Genomic DNA, 2788 nt, shown 5'->3' on the forward strand with positions numbered 1-2788 from the left:
TTATGAGGTATTTTGTAATTTAATCATGAACACCATAAAAAACATATTTATGAGATGTCACAAAATGATGGGAGATTAGAATCCTTTGTCTTAAAAGGCCTTGAGCCCTCAAATATTGCACTTGTTTACAAGTTTTATGTTTTTCTTTGTTGTTGTTTATAAGTCTGCTTTTAGTCCCTTCTCTTTTTTCATCCTACCCAACATTTTTATTGCCAAAGGAGGGCAGCTATTTATATTTTGTTTACTTATGCATGTACATATGCATGAATTTATTTGATTCCTTCCAGCCAGATGTAAAAAGATAAATTTTGCAATATCCATACTGATTAAATAAGACCTAATTAAGATCCCTATGCCAATACATGACACATAATCATTAGTCAAACCAAGTTATGTCTCATCCCCTTTAACCAGAAAATAGATGAAATAATGCATTTCCTACAGGTGAACTTACCCACAGACCATGCCAGTGAATATTCAAGGACTACATACCATATGTACTCTGGGAGCTTAAGTTGCACATAAACATAACTATTATGAAATTACTTCAAACAGTTGTGCAGTAAGTCTGTTCTCTAAAATCAGTGAAAATAAATTGTTAATTGGCTTGAAAGACAGATTGTAAAATGGCTTCCCATTTTCTTCATCCCCTAGTATTCATGCCTTGTGCAATCTCCTGTCTTTAAGTGTGGGTGGGACCCATGACTTGCTTCTGATCAGAGAATATGGCAAAGGTGATGAGACGTCACAGAGAGATATACCATGTTCTTAGATTGGAAGAATCAATATTGTCAAAATGACTATACTACCCAAGGCAATCTACAGATTCAGTGCAATCCCTATCAAATTACCAATGGCATTTTTCACAGAACTAGAACATAAAATTTTTAAATTTGTACGGAAACACTAAAGACACTGAATAGCCAAAGCAATTCTGAGAAAGAAAAACGGAGCTGGAGGAATCAGGCTCCCTGACTTTATAATACAAAGCTACACTAATCAAAACAGTACAGAAATGGTGCAAAAAGAGAAATAATCAGATCATAACTCACAACTTCTATCTTACTAGAAAACTCTCTCTGCTAACTCTCACCCTTGCTGGCATTACAGCTGCTCTGTGGAAAGGTCCAAGTGATAAGGAACTGAATGTGGCTTCCAGCCAATAGCAAGCAGGTGACTAAAGATCTCAGGATGACAGACCTTAAGGAACTGAATCTTGCCAACAGCCATATGAACTTGGAAGTGCATCCTTCCTCAACTGAACCTCAGATGACACCACAGCCCTAACCAGCATGTCTTTGATAACAGACTTGTAAGACCTTAAAACAGAAAACTCAACTAAATCACACCTAGATTCTTGACCACTGACATTGGGAAAATAAACTTGCACTGTTTCAAGCTACTAAGTTAATGGTAATATCATTACACAGCAAAAATGAGATCCAGAATATTTCCACAATGTGAACAAAACAGTTTTCAGATATTTTTGTGTAAAAGGTTTTAAGCATATACAAAAGTCAAAACAATTGTATAGCAAACACCGATATAAATAAGCCAGCAATGCTCTCATCAGTGCTTATGAATAACCAAAATTATGGAGGTTCTCAGAACATTACAGGCATACCTCGTTTTATTGCACTTTGCTTTACTGTGCTTCACGGATATTGCAGTTTACAAATTAAGAGGTTTGCGGCAACCCTGTGTTGACTAAGTCTATCGGTGCCGTTTTCCCAACAGCATTTACTTACTGTCTCTGTGTCACATTTGGTAATTCTCTCCATATTTCACCCTTTCATTATTATTATATTTGTTATGGTGATCTGTGATTAGTGATCTTTGATGGTACTATGAGGACCTGCTGAAGGCTCAGATGGTTAGCATTTTCCTAGCAATAAATGTTTTTTCATTAAGGTATGTACACTGGTTTTTTAGATATGCTATTGCATACAACAGACAACAGCATAGTGTAAATATAACTTTTATATGCACTGGGAACCAAAAAATATATATGACTGACTTTATTGCAATATTCACTTTATTACAATGGTCTGGAACTAAGCCCACAATATCTTTGAGGTATGCCTGTGTACTATAAGAAGCAAAAAAATTAGGCAACAGAGCTAACTGAAATATGTACTTATAATTTTTAAATAATCCAGTATTGTCTAACACATTCAATTTTAATTTCCATGAAATTTTTTCCTTAAAAGGATAGAATATTATTCTTGCACAAGGCCATGCTAATCTTCTCAGCATTGTTCCAATTTTAGTATATGTGCTGCTGAAGCAAGCACAAGGATAAGATATTAGTCAATGATTGAAAATTTAACAAAAAATTATTAATATTTATGTGTTATATTTGACAAATACCTAAGTAGAAAAAATTAGAATTGATTCTTTGAAAAAAATTAAAATTCAATTTTTTTTCTTGAGGAAAAAATTACAACATGGATTTTATTTTGTATTTGAAGGACAGAAGCAAATTAATAACATTTACAGTTGGTTGGATGCCAAAGTTGTTTTTATGAGTAATTAACATTGGGAATGCTGATGATATATTGAATACCTTATTGTCATAAATGCTTTAAGAATATAAAACAATTACAGTCATCATGTCCTTCTGATCTCCCTTCCTATATCTAATCCTTTTCTTTAGAAATCATTTTTTTTTCAGGGCAAACAGCATGATAAAGGACACATTGCTTTGCTTTTAATAGTGTTGTAATTTTCGTATATAAATGTTATAAATTTCTTACTTTAGTGTATTTACTTATGTGTATCATTTACC

General features: G+C 33.3%; 1 non-coding gene across 1 annotated transcript; it reads right to left on the reverse strand.

Moving 5' to 3' along the window:
- Nucleotides 1-2188: 2188 nt before the first annotated feature.
- Nucleotides 2189-2294, reverse strand: LOC131746854 (U6 spliceosomal RNA). The gene has a single exon (XR_009332681.1). It is a non-coding gene; the product is annotated as a U6 spliceosomal RNA (small nuclear RNA).
- Between the last annotated feature and the right edge of the window lie 494 nt (nt 2295-2788).

This window comes from Kogia breviceps, chromosome 1 (genome assembly GCF_026419965.1).
Source record: "Kogia breviceps isolate mKogBre1 chromosome 1, mKogBre1 haplotype 1, whole genome shotgun sequence".
In the NCBI taxonomy this organism is placed as follows: Eukaryota; Metazoa; Chordata; class Mammalia; order Artiodactyla; family Physeteridae; genus Kogia; species Kogia breviceps.